This window comes from Herpailurus yagouaroundi, unplaced genomic scaffold (genome assembly GCF_014898765.1).
Source record: "Herpailurus yagouaroundi ecotype Mexico unplaced genomic scaffold, PumYag 29, whole genome shotgun sequence".
In the NCBI taxonomy this organism is placed as follows: domain Eukaryota; kingdom Metazoa; phylum Chordata; class Mammalia; order Carnivora; family Felidae; genus Herpailurus; species Herpailurus yagouaroundi.
This window is the reverse complement of record NW_024412377.1, coordinates 106,056,936-106,082,989: the sequence shown is the minus strand read 5'-3', so window position 1 is coordinate 106,082,989 and position 26,054 is coordinate 106,056,936. Positions and strand designations below refer to the sequence as shown.

The 26,054-nt window shown below is 39.2% G+C and overlaps 1 protein-coding gene across 15 annotated transcripts in view; it reads left to right on the top strand.

The window, feature by feature from the left end:
* MAST4 (microtubule associated serine/threonine kinase family member 4) overlaps positions 1-26,054 on the top strand; it is a 570,307-nt gene that overhangs the window by 455,535 nt on the left and 88,718 nt on the right. The window lies entirely within an intron of this gene.

Below are 26,054 nucleotides of genomic sequence, written 5' to 3'. Positions count from 1 at the left end.
AATATTTAGTTTGTCAAGATGCCCTATTTTGATACCATGGGTCTTAACCTCCAACAGAACTGTTCAGCATGTTTTCTCCCTAAAGTTGAACTTATGTATTACTTACATTTGCTCTTAAAAACAATGCTGCTGTAAGCAGTCTAGAATGTACCTTGTATGTGTACAAGAGTTTGTCTAAAGTTTCATCTGGCAGTGGCATATATAACTTACTTGTTACATGTATAATCTTTATAGGTACAATGAAGATTTAAGAGGCGAGACCCTTGGCCACAAGTACTAATTTTTTTAAGTTTATTTATTTATTTTGAGGCGGGGGGGGGGGGGGGGGGAGAGAGCGAGATTGAGAATCCCAAACAGGCTCTGCACTGTTAGCACAGAGCCCACCGTGGGGCTAGAACTCACAAACCGTGAGACCACGACCTGAGCTGAAATCAAGAGTCAGACACTTAACCGACTGAGCTACCCAGGTGCCCCTGCAAATACTAATCACAAGGAAGGTATAGCCATATTTGAAAAACCATGCAGTGAAGACTTGTTGGTATTGTTGTGGGTTTTTGTTTGTTTCTGCTTTTTTTTTTTTTAATTTTTTTAAAGTTATGTCCATGATGGTGCAAGGAAGAGAAGGGTTAATTCCAACCAGGACAGTATGGGAGAGTATGAAGGAGCCACTTGATTGAAACGTTAAAAGCCAGGCAAGACTTGGGCCGGCAGAAATGGGGTGAGAGAAGGGGAACCACCAGTGTGGCTGCTGTGGGGTATTGTGTGTGTTTGATTGTAAGAGAATATAAAGGTGGGAAGAGAGATGAAAGTCAGAGAGTATAAGGGATTCTGATTTTGAGCGCCTTTCAAGGACTTTGGGGAGGATCTGTGTTTTGGGAAGCCGTCTTCAGGATTGTGAAGGATGATGGGTGCAAACGATGAGTGATTAAGCCTTAAGTCATTGCCCTCTGGTGGGACCTCTAACCCTGCTGGGCTTTCCGATGATCCTCATTTCCTATTTAAAAGGAGGACTGTATCTCTTTCCCAGAGGCAGTCCTTTTGCTCAGGGATGGTTTCCAGGCAAGAGTAGGAGTTACCTATAGCATGTTTGGGGAGAAGAAAGGAGAGAGAGACATGGTCGACCCTTTGGAATGAAATTTGTTTTCCCTTTAGTAATAAATAAAAGATGGCAAAGTAAAAAAGGCGAAACATGTACTGATAAAATGGTGATCCTGGAGCAAAATCACTGAGGTCCGGAAATGCCACTCTAGACAGTCCTAGAAAGCATATTCTAGACTGTTCACAGCAACATTGTTTGGAATAGCTGAACATTGGAAGCAACCTAAATCGCCGTCAGTTGGAAAACGGATAAATGAGTTGTGTCATACTCGTCCCAGAACGTCGTGCATGCGTATCCACGTGGCCGAAGCTCAGAGGGCTGGGCAGAAAGAGCAGAGGTCGCAAAAGAAAATTGGTGAAAACATTCGTGAAGGTTGGCATCAGGCTACAAAGAATATTTTGTTTAGGGATATATACACACACGCGCACACACACACACGCACGCACACAAACATGTATGTGTATGTATATATACCTTTCTTGTAAGAGTCTAAAGGAAAACGTGATAAGTTTAAAGGCCACTTTCGTGACAGTAGTTACTTCTGAGAAGGTGCAAGTAGGGTATCATTGGGGGGAGAGATAAACAGTTGGTCATACTGTATTTCCAAAGCTGCTTGAGGGCTACCCAGCTATATATATCATTACCATTTATACCTTGGAGATTTCTATTACATTATTGTCCTCACAGCACAAGGTGATAGAGAGGCAGGCAAGGCCCAGTACCTACCTGGAGGCTGGACTTGGGTCTCTACATTCCTCGTGCACGGTGCCTGGCAGTGTATACAAGTGCTAAGTATATCACAAATTTTATTTCTGCATAGAATTCAATGGCGATGAAAAAATTGAATCCTGCTCCTCTTGGTAGTGTTCTGTCGTCATTGTACCCTACGTTATGGGCCTGTTGATTGGTCTCTTATTGCTGTGATTTTCTTCATTGCTAATATTGAGATTTGAGAATACGTGGTGAAGACTTTAATGATCCTTTTAATTATTCTTCTTTTTCACTGTGTAGACTTGGCGTGAATTCTTTTGTCTTCAAACATCGTTTTAGTATTAAATCAGAGGAGTGGGCAGAGAGAAGCCTGTCTTTCAGGTTCTGAGAGCATTTTTCCTTAGGTTGTAGAGCCAGTAGGCTTTTATTTGCTCAGAATGAGCTCTGTCAGACTTGTTTTGTGAGAAATGGCATTTATGCAGACTGCTAGTTTCCTATTTATGTATAATAAGGGGAGAAAATATAAATTTGTTTTAAAGCTTATTTATTTTGAGAGAGAGACAGCGAGTGAGCACAGGAGGGACAGAAAGAGGGAGAGACAGAGGTGCCTGGGTGGCTCAGTTGGCTAAGCGCCTGACTTTGGCTTATGTCATCATCTCGTGGTCTGTGAGTTCAGACCTTGTGTCGGGCTCTCTGCTGACTCCTCAGAGTCCAGAGTCTGCTTTGGGTTCTGCATCTTCCTCCCTGTCTCTCTGCCCCTTGCCTGCTTGTGCTCTGCCTATCTCTCAAAACTAAGTTAAAAATAAAGAAAGAAAGGAAGGAAGGAAGGAATCCCAAGCAGACTCCACACTGTCAACACAGAGCCTGACACAGGGCTTGAACTCACAAACCCTGAGATCATGACCTGAGGTCAAGAGTCAGACACTTAACCGACTGAGCCACCCAGGTGCCCCGAAAATGTACGTAAAATAAAAACCTCCTGTCTTGATGATATGAATGCCTGCCGATTTACCATGCCTTTTTATCTCTTATTGCTACCTCCTGTGTCATGTGTTTAATACACAGAATGCCAGGTGAGAGTTCCTAAATGTCTTTAGGAAAAAAAAAAAAACAAGAGAAATTAAAAAAAAAAAAAAAACAGTAAAGAAAAGAAAAACTGCCATCTCTCTGTGCTTTCTGACCCAAAAGATAAAGTTATACTTTCTCTCTCTCTCTCTCTCTTTTTTTTAAAAGGTTGGTATTATGTGAATGAGGCCACTCATCACTGGCACATGAATTAATACAGATGAACTGGTAGAGAAGAGAACATGAATTTATTCGTGTGGCTGTGTCATTTGTGCTCTAGGGAAAAAGATACTGGCATAGTCTTCTGGAGCTTATCTCTAGAAACAAAATAGTATTTGTTGAGAGCCAGGGATTCCTAAAAGAGCAGTGAATGGGAGTCCCATTAAAAAAAGAAAGGTAGAAAATCACAGGCTTCTCGTTCCAGGAAGATTCTAAGTATGAAATATAATCCAGAAGCCCCAAAGGAAAAGACTCATGTATCTCTCCTAACATGAAAATTTCTCTGTAATCAACAAAATCAAAAGAAAACAAAGTGTGAAAAATATTTTGATGCCCATAATTGATGAATATCTGATTGCCTTCATGCACAAAGAGCTTGTATAAATTGATGTGAAAATGGCAAATGCACCAGGAGAAAAATGGGCAAAAGATGTAAACGGCGTGTCACAGAAAAAAATTGAAATGTCTCCCCCAAAAATATGAAATGATGATTCGTGGTGATCATAAGAGAAATGTGAACCAGAATAATTAGAGTACCATTCACCTAGCATACTGTCAAAAATTTTATGAAATGGACAGAATCCAGTGATGGCAAGGTTGTGGAGAAGCAAGCCCTTCCACATGACTTAAGCGTTGATGTGAATCGGTGCAACTATTTTGGTTAGCAGTTTGATCTGTTGGTAAAAACTACAATTGCATTTACCTTTTGTCCTAGTACATTCATCTCTAAGAATTTATCTACTGATAATCTCACAAAATAACAGACAATCACAAGTCTGGCTACTTGTAAATAGCAAATGGAAAGTTAAGTTGTTACCACTTTATCATTTCACATGTTCTTCAGTAGGGGACCAGTTTCGTAGAAAATGATTGAGGCATATAATCCAGTGGTTTATATGGTTGTTACAAAGAATGAGATAGACTTTTTTTGTTCTGATACTACAATGGTGCCCAAACCTGGGGGCGCCTGGGTGGCTCATTTGGTTAAGCAGGTCTGACTCTTGATTTTGGCTCACATCACAATCTGATGGTTCATGAGATCGAGCCCCACTTCAGGCTCTGGGCTGACAGCATGGAGCCAGCTTGGGAGTCTCTCTCTCAAAATAAATACATAAAATTAACCTTTCAGAAAAAAGAATGATGCCCAAGACAGATAATTGAAGAAATACATTCTGTAATTTTATATGTGTATGTGTGTTTTAGACTGCATATATGCATACATACACAATTTATATATCATGCATATTCATAGGAAATTTTTGGAAGGAGAAAGGAAAAACTTAACATCGTTTATCTTTGGGCAATAGGAAGGTAGGGAAATTAGCTTATAGTGGTTTTATAATCAAGCCTCTAAAAATAAAGCCAATAAAGAAAACAAAAGAACCACCTGCCTTGGCTTTCTATTGCTGTGTAATAAATTACCAAAGATTTAGTGGTTTAAAACAATATCCAGTTCTTAATTTTATGGTTCCGTAGGGCAGAAGTCCAGGTACACTTGAATTGTTTGAGCTCAGGGAGCTCTCAGGGTATCATAAGGCCCAAATCAAAGCGAGGTGGCAAATCACAAGCACTTAGTTTCCTAGGAACCCTTACCTGGTTTTTCTGGATATCATAAGACCAAACTCACAGTGTCTTGTGGGCTGGGCTCTCGTCTGTAGACAAAGAAGGCGTCTCCTTCCAAGCTCATGCAGGTTTTGGACAGATTCAGATCCCTGCGGGTGTAGGAATGAGATCCCTATCTCCTCTGCACCATCAACCAGAGGCCACTTTCATCCTCTCCAGGCCACTTTCCCCCATCTTCAAGCCTCCAATGACACATCCAGCCATTCTCATGCTTCAGATCTTTAACTTCTCCTGCCATCAACCAGAGAACATTCTTTCTTTGAAAGGCCTTATCTGATTGGGTAGTGGCTCCAGGCTTTTTACATTCTAAGAGCAAATGTTGCCCTCTTGCCAAAATACCTAACCCTTTGTGTCTTCAAAAATTATTTCAATGGGAATTTGCAGGTGACTGCTTAGATTCCTTTATAAGAATGTGTCTGGAAGGAAAGATGAAAAGGAATCTCATGTTCCTGCTCGATAATGCTAGGAATTATTGCAGAAGGGAAATTTTCCATAGGTACATATATGGTTAGTATGTTGTTAGAAAAACCTTCATAAAATATTTTATAATTATATGGGTACCTCATTTCTGAAGGATGGGTCATCGTTTTTTGCTGCTGGTCTGTTCACCAAGCTCCTCTTCAAGGCTTCCTCCTAAAGGAGGCCCATGGGGGTAAAAATAAACAGAGAACTGGACAGATTATAGGAAAACCATATAGTTCCAAGTAGAAGCTTACATGTGAGACACATTAGGATAGGCACATGGGGGTTGGGCAGCACAACAGAACCTCTCACATCCCACTCTTTTTATTTTTTCTTTTCTTTTTTTTTTTTTTTTTAACATTTATTTGTTTATTTTGAGAAGGAGAGAGCACAAGCAGGGAGGGGCAGAGAGAGAGAGGGAAAGTGAGAATCCCAGGCAGGCTCCATGCTCAGTGCAGAGCTCGATGCAAGGCTCCATCCCATGTCCTCAGGATCATGACTTGAGCTGAAATCAAGAGTCAGAGGCTCAATTGACTGAGCCACCTGGGTGCCCCACATCCCACATGTGTAAAGAAGTCCTTGTGAACGTTGTGGTCCACGTTTCATTATCTTCCTTCCTCCCTGCCACTGGGGGGTAAGGGGGGTATTGACTTAACAAATACAAGTCATTGCACAAAGTAAGGTAGAAAGTGTGGGATACCAGGTACATTTTTTTTAGTAAATTTTTCTTATTTCAGAAAATTGTGAGGACCTTCCTCTTGTGGACTTGTTTGGAGTCTCTCTTTGAGCCCCACACGAAAACTGGTGTCACCACTTGACAACACGCTCTCCCTGCATTTACGCTGTATCAGTGTTCTCATTCATTAGCCGTGACACTGAATTGGATGGGGTACACACAGTGGTTTTTGCATACAGGCATTGCTGATGCAAAGAATTGGGAGTAAATAGTCTGGCAATGAGCTAGAGACAGGGAAAAAAAAAAAAAAAACACTGTGGACATGCCTACGTGGCTCAGTCTGTTGAGCATCTAACTTTGGCTCAGGCCATGGTGTCACAGTTCATGAGTTTGAGCCCTGTGTCGAGCTCTGTGCTGACAGCTCAGAGCCTGGAGCCTGCTTCAGATTCTGTGTCTCCCTCTCTCTGCCCCTCCCCTGCTCATGCTCTGTCTCTCTCTGTGTCTCAGAGATGAATAAACGTTAAAAAAAATAAAAATAACAAAAGAAACACTGAAGTAAAGTTCAGAGAAGATGGTCTGGAGTAGACGAAGGGGAACGGGTATTCCAGGGTGCCAGACATGGATTTGAGCATCCGTGATGTTGGTGAGGAACTTCTTAATAACCCCCTGTGCTGAGACGGGAACCCCAAGCTTGGAATATGTGTAGCTGGGCAGTAAGGGATTTGGTAGAACCTGAAATGTTGGCCCTGGGTGCCAACCAAGGGTACCAACATCCACATGACTGTGCCATTTTAGAAAAATGGTAAAATCTCATAAGAAATGTTGCAGGCCTTGTGTCTGTGACTCTGATCTTCCAGGCTGGTATGGTTAAAAAAACAAAAGGTGCTACTCCGATTGTAGCAAAGTGAAACTGATAGTTTGTAGAAAATAGAAATTACGTGGAAAACATGAATCTCCTATAAACTCACTCCTCAGAGATAATCCCTGCTAACATTCATTGTGTCTCTTGTCCTTTTTTCCTATATGTATGTGTCAATACATGTATACATGTATGTTGAAACTGCCATGTTCATATGCTGCAACTTTCTATTTTAGTCCACCCTTGTCAACACTCATGGTATAGTTTTTTAGGTTCTATTAATATAAGCCAAACAATATCATAGTATTTTTTACCAATTTTATTGAGATATAATTGACATATAACATTGTATTTGTTTAAGACATACAACATAATGACTTGATCTTTGTATATGTTGGGAAATAAGTGTAGCTAACATCCATCACCTCATATAGGTGATACGTTTTTTGTGTGTGATAAAAACTTCTTAAGATTTACTCTTTTAGCAACTTTAAATATGCAATACAGTATTATTAACTATAGTCTCCAGGCTGCACATTTACTTTCCAGAAATTATAGTTGGAAGTTTGGGCCTTTTGACCACTTTCATCCATTACACTTATCCAGCCCCCACCTCCACCCCTACCCCCACCATCTCTGGCAACCACCAATCTTGTGTGGGTTTTTTCCTTTGATTTTGTTCTCTTGATGAGTTTTTTAAGAATTACGTTTTTCTAAAATCCACATATTTCTGAGATCATATAGCATTTGTATTTCTCTGTCTGACTTACTTCCCTTAGCATACTCTCCCCAAGATCCGCCCATGGTGTTGCACATGACAGGATTTCCTTCTTGTGTTATGGCTCATAGTATTTCTGTATATGTATACCACATTTTCTTTACACATTTCTCTCTTCATGGGCACTTGAGTCGTTTCTGTGTTTCAGCTATTGTAAAGAATGCTGCAGTCAACATGGGCTGCTCATATCTTTTTGAGAGGGTGGTTTCATTACCTTCGGATATATACTCAGAAGTGGAATTACTGGATCATAGCTATTTCTATTTTCAGTTTTTTGAAGAACTTCCATCCTGTTCTTCATAATGGCTGCACCAATCCACATTCCCACCAACCGCACCAAGGGTTCCCTTTCTTCCACACCCTCACCAGCACTCATTATTTCTTTTTCATAATAGCCGTTCTAACAGGTGTGATGTAAATATCTTCACATTTTTATGTGCATGTTTTATTAATCTTTTGTAATATCACTGATTTTTTTTAGATGGTGCCTTTTGAGTAGTATATAAGGCATTTCTCTTATTTTTAATTTTTTTGTGGTCCATTCTGTCAGTCTTTTTCTTTCTGATTTCTTCCACTTTTGTTGCCGTCATGTCTAGTTGGTGTAGAGTTTCGTTTTTTTTTTTAACAAGGCTGGTCTTGCTCTAAGAATTGTCTCCTCTGACCTCACTGTTTGTTTTTTTTTTTAAGTTTTATTTATTTTTGAGAGACAGAGAGACAGAGCACGAGCGGGGAATGGGCAGAAAGAGAGGGAGACACAGAATCAGAAGCAGGCTCCAGACTCTGAGCTGCCAGCACAGAGCCTGACGTGGGGCTTGAACCCCTGAACCGTGAGATCATGACCTGAGCCGAAGTCAGACACTTAACCAACTGAGCCACCGAGGCACCCCTGACCTTACTGTTTCTCCTGCTCTCTTCATACTTCACAAGTTTAGTATCAGTTACGTGTTTCTTTACCCTCTCAAACTCTTCATCTATTGTAGAGAGTGATGGTTTTCCTGAGAGGGAGTGGGTTTTTGAGCAACAGGAAGATACACTTATGTATTTCTCTTCGAGTACTTGTGGTACCAGGTTCGTAGGTTGCATACCAAGGGAAAACTGTTACTTGTGAATTTTAGTTGACTGGTGGGAACAACTTAGAAATCAGTCATCTTTAGGTATCAGTGAAAATTTTCTCCTTAGATAAAGTGAGACTAGGGAGATTGCTCTGAGTGTGATAGTACATCTGTTGCATTTATTTTGTGACTCTCCTGCACAAGGCTTCAGCAGGTTTCCCATGTTTGAAACAGTATTTGCCAAATTGTTTAAATCAGCTTTGTACATCTTGAATAAAAATGGTCATTCGGCAAGGTATTCACCTCCTTTGGCCATACACACATGATGGTACAAGACAAATGGTCCCCTTGCTTCTTTATATTTGGGGAATAGGACAGAGCAGGATTATGTGCCCACAGAGTCATAGCAAATTGATTGTTAGCCCTAATGGAAATGGTTTCATGATGCCCCATATAACCACTCTTTGTTTAAAATGATAGAAACTTTCTTCCTTTCTTTCTTTCTTTCTTTCTTTCTTTCTTTCTTTCTTTTTTTTTTTTTTTTTTTACTCAAGAGGAATCTCTGATATGGTCACTCATTACCTTGTTTACCTAATTTTAAGCAAATCTCAATTATACCAGCATAAACTTGTAAAAACCTTGTGTTCAGTCCAGAGCATCTGATGTCATCAGAATTTCATTTTATGGAGGTTAAAATCGGCAAATCGTACAGTCAAATGAAACATCACCTTCGAATCATCTGGTTTTATTAAAATGCTCAAAGGCCTCAAGACCAGATTTCCTAATCTAGTGCATTTGTCCAAGCTATGTAATTTCACAATTCATCTATTCTGTGATTTCAAGTACTTCATAAATCAGTTTCTCTGAATTGTGGAGAATACTGCCTTTCTTATTCCATGCTGCATTCACAGTTCTCTGTTTGAATTCTTAGCCTTTGTGTAATTTTCAATTGTTGGCTTGAGTAACGACACATACTGCCCTTCCTGCTTAAGGAAGAGTATGATAAAATCAGATGGACTGACGTCAGTCAGTGTATTTTCCTAGGTTTTGGTATTGCTTTGTGTTGAATCACTAATTGGAGGTGTATACCAACATCATTAATATTTCTTAATTCCTTCATGCAGACCATCAGCCCTGTGACTTGAGTTTATCCTTTTGGTCCTTTGAGAAGACTGTAATGTGTATATGGAATCTGTTCCTAGTATTAATATAATGATTGACATCTTTCATATGCTCCTAATCTCTAAATGTAGAATTTAATCTGAATGGCCTTGGATTTAGCTTTTTTTCTCTCCTTCATCATAAATTGAAGCTTTTGAAAGCTCCCTTTTAAATTTAATTTTAAACCTGCCCTGTGTTAAGATAAGTGATATTAGTTATTTATTTATTTTTTTACAGAACATGGCAGCCCCTCAGAAAGATTCAACTCCCTCATGCATTGGGGACAGTTCTTCATTCATTTTTTTAAATCAGAATTGTATAACTTTTTAGTGTTTATGAATTAACTGTGGATTTTCTTTGTTTTGGTTTAGTTGGTAAAGTACCAGTTGGATCTTAATTACCTATTTTTCAAGTTAGAATTGATAGTGTTTAGTGGTATATCAGGTGTGGGGTGAGAGGGAGTTGATCAAATGTGGCGTGCATGTGTCTTGCTGAGAATATGGATGGCCAGAAGGGGCATTTCCTGAGATGGAAAGGATAAAAAGAATAGGTTTGAGGTATTGCTGAAAAATTCACTTTGCTGCGTATTGGGTTTAAGATGCCCGTAATCCATTTGCTTGACCTAAAGAAAATTATTTTATGGGTCTGAAACTCAGAGGATGAGTGTGTCCATAATACCAGTTTGTAAGCCATTCATTCATTCATTAACAGTATTTAAAACCTTGGGAGGGAGTGAAATCAGTGAGGGAGAGAGTTTGGAGTGAAAAGAATACAGAACCCGGCAGGGTGGGGGTGCTGAGTCTACATTTAGAGGTTCTGAGAGGACGAGTTACCAGCAGGAAACTGAGAGGCAGCAACCTGAGAGGCAGGAGAGAAAGAGGAGAAGGTAGTATCTGAGAATTAAAGAGAAGACAGAGCTCCCAGAAAGAGAGAGTGGTGGATTTTAATATCAAGACCTCAGTTTCTACAAGGCACTTAACAAATATTTGTTGAAAGAATAAAGAACTTCATAAAGAAATGCACAGAGCTTCATGTGACTTTGATGACCAAAAAAGTAGCATACTCCAGACTGAAAGCAAGATTTGTTCCCCCCTTCCCACCCCCACGCAAAGAGAAAGTCCTCTAAAGTACCTGATTACTTAAAAAGCCCTACAGATTTTAGTGTGTTGTCTTAGGAACTTTATTTTGAAAGCAGTTTTAGCAAATCTTTCATTTCCCTTTTCCATAATATAATCTGTTTTAACCATTGCTAAAAGCTGAGATGGACCTCCTGCCTTTCATAATAGTTTGGATGTTGGGGCGCCTGGGTGGCTCAGTTGGTTGAGTGCCCACCTCTTGGTTTCAGCTCATGTCATGATCCAACGGTTGTGGGATTGAGCCCCGAGTCGGGCTCCGCGCTGAGCATGAAGCCCGCTTGGGATTTTCTTCCTCTTTCCCTCTGCCCCTCTCCTCTGCTCATGCACTCTCACTCTCTCTAAAATTAAAAAAAAAAAAAAAAAATGAGAAATAAATTTTTTTATCAAAACAAAATAGTTTGGATGCTAAGGTGCTGTACCACCTCCCAAATCCACAGAGCAGTCAAAGCAAGGCAGTGTTTGACCAAGATGAAGGAAATCTGAACTGTAGAAAATAGACGTTGGAAACTCTTGAAGTTATTTTTTCTGTGAGGAGAGAGATTTTTACAAATTTTGGAGAGGAGAGGATTCTTGAAACACAAAAATCTCAAAATAGCCTGTTTTCTTGAAAGTTAGCGAAGTAGAAAAATCTTTTTAATTTAGATTTTATAAATATTACAATTAGAAATTAAAATAATTATCAACAGTGTTTACTTTGGGATTAGATATTTTCAGATTTAAACCTTACACAATGTGGTAAGTAAACACTTCACTGTTTTAAAATAGATAAGTGACATGTATTATTAGGTCTTCTAAATCTCTGGAAATTTATGTATTCACGTTGGCTAAAAAAATTCTTTTTTTATCTATCCATTGAAAAAGAGGAGATTGCCGAATGTTTAGGGTTGCTTTCATATCAACATATATATTTAGGTGATCAAATAAACGATCACCTAGAACATAAAAAGGTACATTTAAAATCCTTGCTTAAATCACTGCTCTCCTCACCCTCATGGTTTTCAGAACTTGATGGTCTCAGACTGGACAGCTTTGGTGATGGTCACAGTGACTATGGTGCTTCTGACACTCTCTTCACCAGCTAATCCCCGAATTATCTCTGAGCTTACGTGTATATGCAGACTGTCTTCTTCAGCCCATTAGCTAGCTAAGAGTGTCTGCATTTGTATCACAGAAAAACAGACTGTTCCATAGAGACCAAAGCACTTGAGTCAGAGGTCCCATTAGTTCGGGATCAGCCAGCTGTCTACATTCAGTGCCAATGCCCCTGGTAGGAGGTGAGATGCTCATCGTGACCTAAGTGGCCTGTACCTATCAGGCAACCTTAAGTAAGGGAGGCTTATAAGTCTATATTTTAAATTCAAGTGTCTTTGTTAAAGAGCACTTTCTTAAATACGCACGGTAATGCCATCTCTGTCTTTGAACTTACTCTGGCATAATTATAATTTCTGCTTTCATGATGCTTTAATGCAGATTTTTGTATTTATGGCAGCAGTGTGTGAGTACTCCTCCAGAAAGCTGTGCAAATTGCAGGCTTTTGAAGTTCTAAGCTTTTTTGTTAGGGGTAACAGGGGTAATGATGGATCTTGTCATGAAATGTTAAGGTGTACGTACACTGTGGCAGGCATCTCAAGTTAAGAGGGTTCAGCTGGGGCGAAGATGAGCCCATCAACACTCTTGCGTTGCAGTCGATAGCAGATTCGGTAGCAGTGGAGAAAATTTAGGAGAACATACATAACAGAAGAGTCATACAGTGTTTGGGAAAAGAAATGATCTTCGCTGTTAAGTAAAGAAATCATTTATATTTTATAAAACTGTCTTCAAAATTTTTTTTCTGTTTACAAAAGCTGTGCATGTTTATTATAGAAAATTTGGAAAATACAACAAAGTATGAAAAAGAATACTCAGAATTAAATTAGAGAAGAACCACTCAGAATTAACTGCTTAACATTTTGGGTATTTGTCTAAATTTATTTATTTTATATGTGTATATCTGTTGTAATATTGATGGCACTTTTGTCTACATAAATTTGTGCATAAAATATAAACTTAGATATATACACACACATACATTTGTGTATCCATGTGTAAGTAAGGGATCCTAGATACAATTTGGTGTCTAGATCATTTTTCTTTCTTGTTTTGAGATTTTTACATATTATTAAGTGTCCTTTTTTTCAAATACTTGGTTTTAAAAAGTACAAAATATTCCATTTCATGAATATGCCATGGTTACCTTCCCCTAATGAATATTTTGGCTGTTTTCTTGTTTTTTGTTCTTATAAGTATGCTATAGTGAGTAACATTACACGTAAATTGTTGTGATCAACCCTGATTAGTTTCTCAGCTCATTCTGGGAGGGTATTCTTTAAAGTGCTGGCCTTCTATTGTCTTGTATTTGCATGGTTGGGCCATTCATTATTGTCTTTGGTTGGGCCATTCGTTATTGTCTGCTGTAACTTTCTGAGGCCCTCGAGTCACAGATTGTGTCCTCAGGAAATGCTCTTTAATGCTTGCTGCAAATGACTTTTAATAAGCATCAAGAATGTGTTGTGTAGGCACCAAAATAACTTTATACGTATCTAAGTACATCTCAAGTGTGTTCCCTCTCGGTGAAACAATAGCTAGTTCTGTTGAACTTCCGGGAACTTTGTGCCCAGTGACATCATGGTGGCCGGGTAAAGTTAGTGAAGTAAATGAAGAAGGAACCGTAGCACAGAGCTACAGAGCCCTTCACACTTCATGCTGTGTCCCTGCTTCCCCAGACTCTTAATGTAAAAAGCCCCAGCTGCTATGTAACTCTGATCCTGCCACCCGAACCCTTTTAATTTTGAGATCTCAGACAACCAATAAAGTATTAAATGGTATATGTAATAAACACTGGACCTTGGGGTTAAGATCTGGATTTTAGCTCATCTCTTCCATGTATCAGCATTGCTACTTTGAGCAAATCACTCCCTAGATCTCAACTTCCTTCTGTATGAAATGTAACTAAGAGAACTTGCCCTTGCTACCTCATTTAATTGCTTAAATGTGACTATATTTATAGTATTGTAAAGTGCCATACCAGTGTTAGGTTTTCAGAAACTATTACAGTATTATTTTATGACCAACCTGAATTCATAATGATGTTAAAATGAAGGATACCATGGTGTGTAAATACAGAGCAACTTAGAACACAGGCTTGCTGCAGTCTTCAGGTGGGTTGCTGACAGGGGAATGTGGCGTCCTTATTACAGACCCCGTTGGGATGCATTTGTCCTAGTCTTTGATATTTGCATTTTGGCATTCAGCCTTTGGAAGTCTCTCAGCTGTGTACTTACTCTGGTTTAGAGGGAACCAGAATGAAATGGGAAATGAATAGCATTTTTTTAAAAAGTCAAACTCATTGGATCAGAACCACAGCGGTTCCAGAGGGGCTGCGCAGGGATAGGGAGTGGGAAGGGGTATTTAGGAGTGTGGCTCACTGCCTCCTATTCCACCTTTGCTTCAACCAGAGAAGATCAACCTATGTCACATTTTGGGGTACAGACTCGTCTTTTGCCTGAGCAAAAGGTTTAGTGTGTGTACATGCATGCACGCACACATGGCATGTTTAAAAACCATTTTAGTAAACTGAGACCCAGTGCAGGCAAGTGTTAAGGATTCCATGGCTCGATGGTGTCAGAGCTAAGTCTGGCACCCTACTTCCCAGTTAGCACCCTTCCCAGGGGACCTTGTAATTTGACCCTGAAGATTTCTTTTGGAGGGATCAGGGAAGAACGGTAACATCCCCGGGGTGAACTTTGATTCATTTTTCTTCCTTGCGACTGACAGAGTGTCTAGATCAATGGTTTTCTTCTTTTGTGTTTCTTTTGTACTAGACCTTGGGTCCCACACCTGAAGTAGGAGGAGAAAAGGTCACTTTTCTACACATAAACACATAGGTTTATAGCCATCTTGTTATTATAGCTACCGTTTATGGTGTGTTTTAAGGATAGAGAAAGTTTTCAAATTATTTTAGGAATGAATTAAGTTGCCGTAAGACATTAAATGAATAACTGGTAGGAGATGAGCGTGTCAATAGCATACTAAATTTAGACCCCACATGACTAAATCAAGGGAAGGATGGTCAACAGGAAATGGCACCTGGCTGGTAAACAAGTAGACTGAGAGAGAGAAAGTTTCATTTTCAAGAAAACTGTGCATCCCCTAACTCCATCGCTGCCGACTCTGCTGTCACCGTCCCCTTACTGGTGGAGAATCTCTCATATAGGTGCACCTAAGAATTTCCCCCAAAGCATAAACATTCCAGACTGGTCCATCTATTAAGGTATCTGATGTCAGTAAATGAAAAACAGAATTTAATAACATGGACTATGTTCACCTTTTTTTCATTAAGATACAAAGAAGTTGTATTTCAGATTAATTTTCTTGTAGTTCTATGGCTAAAAGTTCTGTGGTTTGCTATTAATCAAGTATGACTTTGAACAGTTTTTCTCATTTTCACTTAGCTTTAATTTCCTTTTCTGTTAAAGGAAGAGATTGGATTATATGCATTTATTCTAATACTCTTTCTTAATATTTATTCCAAGGCTGTAACTCCATATTTCTAGTTCTTTTGTTTTAAAGAATTTTTTTTTTCACGCATTGTTATCAAGATGAATTCATACTGGACTTCAGTTTTTCATTGGGGCGTGCTTTTAGTATTCTGTGGTTTGGTGAAAAATGGTCTCTCAGCGTCTAAAATATTAAGGAAAAGATTTAGGGTAGGAGAGTAGATTGGACTCTCCAGACTTAAGACGGATAGGGGGCATGGCTGAGTGACCCAAAAACATGTTCTTGATATGGTCACAGATATCATCTGAGGATGGATATTCCATTTGGAAGGACTTACAATGGGAGAACTGGTTGTCCTCTGGTCTAGGCCTCCCAGGCACACTTTGAGAGCCGTCCCTGTGTTTATCTGGCTGGAGTAGCAATACCTCTCAGTTTGTGGTTTGTCTATGAACTGGAGCAATTGGGCCTAAAAGTCTTGTTTTGCACATGTGGACATGTTCTAAGAATTCTACAGTAGTTACCAGAGTGACCCCTCCAATCATTAAAGGAATGAATTTAGTTTTGAAGGATTTGAGAGTGAGGGAGCAGTCGGGTGGTGTGTGTGTGTGTGTGTGTGTGTGTGTGTGTGTGTGTGTGAAAGAGATCCTCAGGCAGAGAATAAGCCCCAGTTCAATGTTTACAGATGTAAATCATTTTAAATTGGCCAAATGTAGGAATTGAAGCAAGTTCCTTGATTGGTATAAAGCCCACTTCCTTGTAGGATCAGTAATTTGGTGTGGGAATGGACACAGTCTAGCATCCTTGAAATTGAAACAAAAAGAATATGAATTAGCTCGTATTTGGTGCTTTTGTGTCATTATTTCAGTAGGAAATGTGGGTTTTAAGCTTATCACAAGTCATTTCATTTGACAGCTTTGATTTTCAAAAGAGAAAGGCCAAATGTAAATTCTTCTCCTTTCTCCGGAGACCCAGGCAGACTTTTAACATCAAGAGATGTACATACTTCCCCTGACAACAAATTTCCCATAAGCAGTAGCAGTCTGCTTTGTCAGGGGCTCTGTGAAGCTGTCGTAATTCACTTCTCCTGTTCTCATTGTTGACATAAATGATGGATGTTCATTTCTTCTGGTGATGTGAGGCCTTAACTTTTTCTGTCATGATTATGTGCCTATCTAACCTGACTCCTGCTTAACATTTCATTTCCTGAAATTGTCCTCACTAGCAAGATAGAAGTTACAATACCTAAATTTTAGTTGCTGACATTAACATACCTCAGTGAGTGCCTGACTTACATGTTATGTGTTTGTTAGTCATGCTTTCCATTGAAATATCTATAACATCCCGCCATCCCTAATTTGTAAAAGTGAAGTAACACGGGAGATAAAGCACATATCAATGATTGGTCACTTATTTAGGAAGAATTACCCTTACATATGACATAGAATCTTGTGATTCAAAAACAGTCAACACATGGCTAGACTCAGAAAACGTATCACAGCCTGATGGGCAGAGACAGAGCATTTCCACAAGACTGTGGATTTCACTTTCCTGTACTACATACCCTGATATTAGAGACTTTGTACCTAAGCCAACAAGCAAAATATTTAGCAGTCACCTTCTACCACTGAAAGCTGCTTTTTGAGCTTCCATAGACATCCATTGTCCTCCCAACAGCTTTATCTTTCTCTATTTTATTTGAGAAACTACACTTCATAGTATTAAACATCTACCTCAGATAAGCTGAGGATTCATTAATTAATTTATAACAATCTATCTTTTTGGTGGGGAACTAGATGAATGGAACAAAAGCAATAATCAAAGATACTATTAATGAAGATTTTCCATGTGAGAAGGAGAGATCAAGTAAAAAAAGAAAATAAGGACCAAAAATTAAACTCTGCCCTGGATATAGGGCAGGGTTTTATAAGCAACAATGGGAAATACACCAGCCCACTTCCGAGCAGAAAAGAATAAACTGATTGCTTATAAAGGAATAAAATGTATGCTGGCCTCAGACTTCCCTTCCACAAATTGCCAGATAATGATGTTGGGGCCAAAGAACTTTATTTGCTAAGATATTATAGTATATATGTATGAATGTATTATCATTCATTTGGGGCCACATAAAATTCACATTTCGTGTCTTTCCTGAGAAACTCACTTGAAGATATTAGCTAAAAGTTAAAGAACTAAAGAATTGGAAAGATGGGTTATAAAAGCAGTGTGTTGAACATTAATAGAAAAGTGAAAGTTTGAAAAGATAGTTTAAAAATATAACAGTGTTGGGGCACCTGGGTGGCTCCATTGGTTAAGCGCCCGACACTTGATTTGGGCTCAGGTCATGGTCTTGTGGTTTGTGCGTTCGACCCCACATTGGACTCTGTGCTGGCAGTGCAAAGACTGCTTTGGGTTCTTTCTCTCTCCCCGTCTCTCTCTGCCCCTCACCAGCTTGTTCTCTCTCTCTCTCTCTCTCCCCACCCCCCCCCCGTAAATAAATAAATAAACAAATAAATATAACAGGGTAAAAAATGGTTCTCTAATAACAGGCTAGATCTATAACTCATATCAGCCAAGATGAAAGACGGAGGTATGACAGAAGTACACATATGCCACGTTCCTTGGCTTACTTTGGGGAGTGGGGCAGGGAACTAGAGTTATACTTAATCCTTTTCCATCTATTAGTTAGCAAGATAGGCATTCAGGTGTGTTTTTTAAACATTTAAAGAAGATAACGTAGTAGTGTGAAAAGCAGTGATTTCCTCATATGTCACAGATGGGAAAAAGAAAGTAGTCCTACAACACAGAGTAGGCTCATCCAAGAATGCTGATTGATTTAATGTTATAAGCAGTACTAATACATCTGAGCAGTGGGTCAGATGTTCATCTGAATTGATGTTGAAAGAGCACTTAATAAAACACCACCTCCATTTTTCCTGAAAATGCTTTGGAAATGAGAATGCACAGAGGATCTCGTAATATAGTAAGACATATCTAATGTAGATGAATAGCTGGTATCTTACTTTTGCAAAATACCAGCAGCATTTTATTGAAATATCTCCCCATTAATATTTAACTTTATTCTGGAGGTTCTTTGTAGTCAAGCAACACACGAAACTGAAAATCTCGAACTCAAAGCTCATAAAATGTGTTGTATTCAGATGACATAAATAATCTACAATACCCAAGAGAATTAAGTGTGTATTAAAATTAATAAAAGTATTCATTAAATGGATTGCATCCAAGATGAATATATAGCAATTACTCTTGTATATTACCAGCTGTAATCAGAAATGATAAAGAAGGGAATCAATTTGTGATAGCATTCCACTCTCTTTTCTCGTACCCCCTTCCCACCCAAAGAATGGGGCATAAATACCATGCCTTTGAAGTAACCATAGAGACACTATTCATTGGGGAAGAAGCTAAATATCCTAATTTCCCCTAATTAAATTACAGTTCTGAAGCAATTCTGATCCACATCCTCTTGATTATGCACGTGTATAACTATTTTATTGGAAGCATCACATTCACTCTGTAGTTTAAGTAGAAGAGGAGTTTATTAAGGTATATTAGGTGGCTCACAGAATTTTCAGGAGGGCCAGAGAGTGAGCATTGAAGGTCACATAGCCTGGAAAAACACGCAGACTGCATCATGGTACTGTGCAGGGCAAGCCCTGGCTACTGGTGTCCCTGGTTCCTGAATTCCAGAAACTCAGACACTGTTGCCTGCACCCCCTGTGAAGAGGGGTGCCCCGCCACCACTTTTGCCACAAAAAAGTAGTTATTTTGTCACCAACTTTCTCATATTGTCCTCTTTTGAGCCAAAGTTGAGTTTACCAATGAGAGCAAATGGGCAAAGCTTGGCCTTCGCTCTCATTGCAAGGAAAGCTGAGAGTGTGGGTAGTGGCACAATCTTGGGAGGCAGCCCTGGTGATATGGGAAATCCCTCTTTTATAGGAAGGCTTCTCAGAAGATACTGGGTGAACATACCAGTGACACATACTTACCATGGTAACTGGACGTAATGACTCTAAAGTACATTTGGAAGACTGTGTAGATACAGTTGGCCACGTAAATTCAGGGAGCTGGACCTGACTCCCTGAGATTAGCACACATCACAGGGTGATGACAATGCAAGCAGTCATTCACACATGAAATAAAAATTGACAGGGATTGATAATGATATGCCGAGGGGGAACATCACACACCCCTGAGAGAGTTTAACCAGCAAATGTTATTGGGAAAATTGGCCATCTCTATGAAAATATGTGAGGTGAGCTTCCTTCATATGCCGTACTAAAATGATTTTCATACAGATATTAAGTGACCTATAAAAATTAAACCCTCAAAAGTAAAATTAATATGTACATGAGTATTTTACTTAGGATGAGGAAACAATTTCTTAGCATGAAAAAGTGGAAGAAATTGCTAAGGAAAAGATTGATCATACAAGTGTATTAAAAGCTTAAAATTCTTGAAAAAAAAAGCTTAAAATTCTTTAAGTTAAAACCACTATAAAAAGTTAAATCAACAGTAAGTGAGCAGATATCTCCAGCAAATATAATGGGCAGAAGTCGAATATTATCAAGTCATAAAAAGCTCTCTTTAAATGGATGAAGGAAAAAATTGTAATACCCACCTACATAGGCAAAGGACATGGACAGCTCACAAAAGAGGAAGTAGAAATGACAAGTAAACACATGAAAAGTTTGATCTGACACTAATCAAATAAATGCAAATCAAAACAATGAAGTACTAGTTTCACCTGATTTGCAAATATAAAAAAAGCATAGACAGTGATAATAATCGTATCTGGTGATGGTGTAGCTAGATGGGTATGCCTAGCACACTAATGTAAGTTCATAATTTTTTTAGCAAGCAGTGTGGTATTTTGTCAAGAACACTCAAAACCGTTTCTATCACTTGAAATATTATTTGCACTTCATGAAATATAATTGGAGTTAATCAGAAAAATACTCAGAAATACATATTTAAGGATATTAATTGTAGCATTACTTATAATAGCACAAAAAAATGGGAAACAGCCTAAATATTTAGTAGGAGGACTAACGCTTACATTGTAGTCCATCTGTATAACAAATAATTTGTAACCATTGAAAAATCATCACAGCAGGGAAAAAAATTTAATGGCGTGTGAAAATTATAATTACAACCTAGTCATTAAAGAACAGGATACAAAAACTGAATACGGTTTGTGATCCTATTTAAAAGTACATTTGTGGGGCACCCAGCTGGCTCATTTGGTGAAGAATGCGACTTTTGATCTAGGGGTCATGAATTCGAGCTCCACACAGGGCATAGAGATTTCTAAAAAAAAAATAATAACAAAAGTATGTTGTGATGTACACACTATCAAAAGAACAGAGTACAGAAAAATACCACATTACATTAGTAGGATTACCAGTTTCACTTTTATATTTTATTTTCTAAGCCCTCTACCATGAGCACCTTTAGAATCAGGTTTTTAAAAGCTATTTTAAAACTGAGCAGTTCCTTTTCTGTGGATTTTAAACATTCCACGAGCAAAATCTCATGTGCATATTGCTTCTACCATCACCATCTGCCTTGAGTTTAAAGCAGTTAAACAGTTATATGTTTAGTATTTTCCAATATTAGTAGCAGTGCTAAAGTTACCCCCTCAGTCTAATTTATCCTTACTCAGCCCCACAGCGGTGATGTGCATATGCTTCTGTGTTCCACCTAACTTCACCTAGAAAAGCATGTATCTGCCATAGAGAAGCATAGGATCTGTGTGAAGATTGGAGTGTTTGGTTTTTTTTTTTTTTTTTTTTTTTATGACAAATACTGTTAAATAAAAATGGCTTCAGGGCAAGGGTGCGTGTTCTGTGCTTTAATTGCCGTTGGAAAACATTATGAAACTATTTAGCAGAACTTCTTCATTTTCTAGTTAAAAACATGTTCATTAGAAGTATCCTCAGTAGGGGCGCCTGGGTGGCGCAGTCGGTTAAGCGTCCGACTTCAGCCAGGTCACGATCTCGCGGTCCGTGAGTTCGAGCCCCGCGTCGGGCTCTGGGCTGATGGCTCAGAGCCTGGAGCCTGTTTCCGATTCTGTGTCTCCCTCTCTCTCTCCCCCTCCCCCGTTCATGCTCTGTCTCTCTCTCACCAAAAAATAAATAAAAAAAAAAAAAAAAAAAAAAAAAAAAAAAGAAGTATCCTCAGTAAAACTGGTTCCTGCTAAGAATCAAAAGATTGTAAACCCTCTAGCCTGTGATGGAGAAAACAGTTTTGTCCTGTTGTAGCTTCTTGTCATAAAACGGGAAACCTACCCCTTACTTACCCATTGTCTTTGATCTCATCCATATTCCACCTGAGAGCACATTTTTAACTAAGAGGCTTTTAAGTCATTCTATGAAGTTATGAGCTATTACAACATTTAAAATTTCTTCCTTTTAGAATTATAACTTGATTTAATAAACCAAGTGTGGATGTTGTTATTCATGTTTATTTTATGTCTCAGGGAGACAGAGTCAGCAAATCTTACTCCATTTCTCTTGGGAAACTAGTTTAGGTCCAACGTTGGCTGAGATTCACTGATGATGTACTGGGCATGACACCACTCCCGTCCCGCTCCACTAAAACCATCATTTCCCAGGGTCAAATCCAATGATTGCTTTTGTAAAATAGTGTCATTCAGCCTGAGCGTCCTGCACAATTTAATGTCAGGAACCGTTTCCTACTTCTTGAATATTTCCCTTCCCTTGATTCCTCTAATTCTTCTGTGTTTCCATTCTTCTTGTTGGTTCCTTTTTTGTGTCCTCATCCATTTTAACTGTTGGAATCCCCTCAGTTACATCTTTTTTGTCACCCTTGTGACAAGTGCTCCCTTTACCAAGGTCTGCTGCTTTGTGCTCGTGGTGATTTTTCCTACGGTTTTATCTTGAGCCTGAACATTGCTTCCGAACACAGATGCCTATTTCTGTTTGCTGGAGAACGTGTCCCACCAGCACCTCAAATCCAACTGTTACTCAATAAGCAACTTTATCATCGTCAATTCTGTTCTCACTTTTGGCCATGTCATCATACCTGGCCACCCAAGGTACTAGTCTCATAAGCATCTTTTGTTACATCTTTCCTGCTAAGTCTTCCTTTCCCCCGAAATGGGTTTCACCTCTGACACTTCTCCTCACCCAGTAGTTCAGGACTTTTGCAGTAGAGCAAGGACCGGGCTCCCTCTTCCTGCCTGCTCTCACTGCCTGTGTCCACCTCCATGAAATTTCTCTTCTCTGTTGAATTTTTTTTTTTTTTTTTTGGGCACATGAACATACTTAGTTCTTTCAAGAAAAACATTCATGGTTGGTCATGACATACACGAGGGTAGTGGTTTCCAAGCGTGGTCCCCAGAGCAGCGGCAGCTCCTGGAACTAGTTATAAATACAAAGTCTAAGGCGCCAACCCATACCTACTGATCGAGTAACTACGATGGTGGAGCCCAGTAATCTGTAGTCTAATTCTCAAGATGATTCTGGTACACTGTGCAGTTGAGAATTACAGCTCCATAAGTTCTGAAGCCTGACTGCACAGAATCACCTGCAGAGCTTTAAAAAATACCAGGTCCCAGACCAATTAAATCAGAAACTCCATGTGTCTGACCTGCCATCAGTATGTATCTTTTTGAAAGTTCCCCAGGGGATTTTGATACATAGTAAGGTTAGAGAACAACTTAATCTATAAAATCCACTTTCTTTGGCAGAATCCAAAGCAGTGTTTCTCAAACTTGAATGCACATTGTAATCATCTGAGAAACTTTAAAAATGATCCTGCCCCTGGGGCGCCTGGGGGGCTCTGTCGGTTGAGCGTCCGACTTCTGCTCAGGTCACGCGTGCTCTCACAGTTCGTGAGTTGGAGCCCTGCGTCAGGCTCTGTGCTGACAGCTCAGAGCCTGGAGCCTGCTTCAGATTCTGTGTCTGCCTCTCTCTCCCTGCTCATGTTGTGTGTCTCTCTCTCTCAAAAATGAATAAACTTTAAAAAAAATTTTTTAAAGTCCTGCCCCATCCCCAACCCCCATTCTGATTTAATTGGACTGATATCTGCTTTGCCATTGGCAGGTTGATTTGTTTGTTTTAATGGTCCCTGGATTATTTTAATATCAATCCAAGGTTAAGAATCACTGTTCTAAAGTCAGGATTCTGAAACTTTAGTGTGCCTGAGAATCACCTGGAGTACTTGTCAAAAATAGGGACTCCAGGGGTCCAACCAGATGCAGAATCACCTGGAATACTAATTAATTAATACTACTATTAATTAATTAATACTACTTACAAGTATTAATCTTCATCCATTCTCTATGTTCCCCACCATTCACTGCCCTGCCCTGCCCTAATTTCCTGCAACTTTCCTTTTATGACATCAAACTACTTGGCATTCTTTAAATGTGCTTTGCTTAAATCACTGGGAAAAAATGTAGTTTGTTAAAGCTAGTAAATGGTCTTTAATCAGTTGATTAGTCATTTAGAAAGGAAATAAACTGGACTGTTCTCTCAGTCCATACACCACATAAATCCTATATAGATACAGAAAAAAAATTAAAAAGAAACCATAAAGCACTAGAAGAAAGTATGGCTGCATTGAGGGAATAATTTGGAAGTGGGGAAGGCTTTTCCAAACAAGGTACAAAAGTTAAAAGTCATAAAGGAAGATGGTTGATAAATGTGATTAAAAAAAGATTTCTCCTTGAAAAAGTTAACCATTACCAACATTAAAACATAAGAACTGGGGCACCTTGGTGGCTCAGTCGGTTAAGCTTCTGAGTCTTGATTTTGACTCAGGTCATGATCTCGTGGTTCCTGGGTTCGAGCCCCACATCAGGCTCTGTACTGGAAGTGTAGGATCTGCTTGGGATTATCTCTCTCTTTCTCTCTCTCTGTCTCTCTTTCTGTCTCTCTCTGTTCTTCCCTGTGTGCATGCGTGCATGCTCTCTTTATAAGTAAATAAGAACAAATGGGAGAAACATCTTCAGTGTATTGACACAGTTGCCTCAGTGTGTATAAATACAATAAAACAAGACAGATCAATAAAAAAAAAGACTAACAGAGCAATTCAGAAGAATGAAGTAAGAGCCAGGTAATTTGTACAGAATGAAACACAAATGGTTAGGTAACATAATTAAAAAATGCTCAGGTTCACTCATAACGTAAAGAAATGCATATCAAAACTACGATGCCACTAAAATCTTAAAAACAATTCAGCATTGGCAAGATTGAGAGGATGTGGTGCCCTGTATGCTACTAGTGAGAGAATACATTAGTGCAGTGTCTGTGGAGAGCAATTTAGCCATCACACCAAAGTGGGAAATGGACACACGTTTGGACCCAGCAGTTCTGCTTTTAGGAATTTAGTCTTGGAAATAATCGCTTAAGTGTTGTTGCCTCACAAACTGTAGGCCCCCCTGCAAAGAGGGGAAGGGGAAACTGAAGAAAGAGGCCACTCCACATCAGTGAGTGGCAACTTTAAAAAGCCAGGGAACTTCCTTACAAGGCTGGCTAGAGGGGCCTCAAGATGGGTAGTTCTGTGCGTCACAATCAGAATCTTACAAGCTTATCTGGATGACTTATGGGTTCCGTCACGAATTGAGTCCAGTCATTTTCAACGCCTTACTCTGTCTCAAGGCTGTATCCTCAGAGCAGCTTCCCCTGTGCAAAGTGTACATTCCTAGGATAGGGGAGGGAATAAGAAGCCTCCGATTACCTGGGTCTAGTTTCCAGGTCACATGGCGGTCACACCCGCAGAATGACCTCTGTAGAAAGTATTCACAAGATACTCACTGAATCATCAAAACACTGATATCAGTCTAAATATCCATTAATAGGAAACTAAGTAAATTATGGTTCAGGGCATACTGGAGTTTTATTTGATGATAAAGCTGATGACAGAGATTTAGGTGTGGTGGCATAGAAAGATGTAGACAGATTATTAAGAAAAGCAAATTTAGAACTATACATATATCTGGCATGGTATTATATTGGGGGATTTTTTTTAACATTCATAATGCATGCTTGCACATCTATATGTGTTTCTGGATAGATCCATACCCTGTCAAAAGAGGTTGCAACTGAAGAGTAAAACGGGGGGTGGGGGGGGGAGATAATGAGTTCATAAAACATGTTTGAATGAATCCATGAATGAGAGTCAGAAGTTGGGACCTATTTTTGGTCTTTATTGTATACCTCCCTGAACTTTTTTTTTTTTTTTTTTTTTACCATGTGTATATAATTGCTTTTATAATAAAACTAAACTAGGTAAAATTAAGCTGTTGTCTTTGGTTCAGTTTCCTCTGAACTTAGACTAAAAGTCTCCTTTAAGTCCTTCATCTACTACTTGCTCTGGAGGTTCAGCTCAAAGGTCTCCTCTGTGTGGCCACCCATCCATCTTCTGAATTCATGGCTTCCTCAGTTTATATCACATAAGTACAGTATCTTACTATGTTATGTTCCGTGTTTCTTCCCTGCCTGATGGGTGAGAGCATTGTGGTCAGGGATGGTCTGATTCATCTAACTTTCTCCAAAAGCCACCAAGAGTCTTCTTCTGATAAACGAACGTCTCAGTCTTGTCTTTTCTTTATACATATACATATTTTTTAATGTTTTATTCATTCTTTGAGAGAGAGAGAGAGAGAGAGAGAGAGAGAGAGAGAGAGAG